General features: G+C 46.8%; 1 protein-coding gene across 4 annotated transcripts in view; it reads right to left on the bottom strand.

Moving 5' to 3' along the window:
* Positions 1-252, bottom strand: part of TTC1 (tetratricopeptide repeat domain 1) — a 33,816-nt gene that overhangs the window by 31,020 nt on the left and 2,544 nt on the right. The gene's annotated exons all lie outside the window — the stretch shown is intronic.

The following is a 252-nucleotide window of genomic DNA, read 5'->3' as shown; positions in this document are numbered from 1 at the left end:
AGGAGATGGGGGGGGGGAGAGAGAGAAGCGCTGATGTAAGATAGACACATGGATTGGTTCCCTCCCACATGCCTAGCTGCCTACCGCACACCAAAGCCAGGGAATGAACCTACAACCCAGGTACATGCCCTTGACAGAGAATCGATGCTCTAGCACTGAGCAACACTGGCCAAGGCTAAATTGCAAGTCTTGTTCAAGTTCTGTGCAGACAAACTCAGATATTTTTTTTTTTAGTTTAAATTCTTTCCTGTT

This window comes from Myotis davidii, unplaced genomic scaffold (assembly GCF_000327345.1).
Source record: "Myotis davidii unplaced genomic scaffold, ASM32734v1 scaffold18, whole genome shotgun sequence".
In the NCBI taxonomy this organism is placed as follows: Eukaryota; Metazoa; Chordata; class Mammalia; order Chiroptera; family Vespertilionidae; genus Myotis; species Myotis davidii.
The sequence above is the reverse complement of the archived record's forward strand: the minus strand, read 5'-3'. Positions and strand labels throughout refer to the sequence as shown.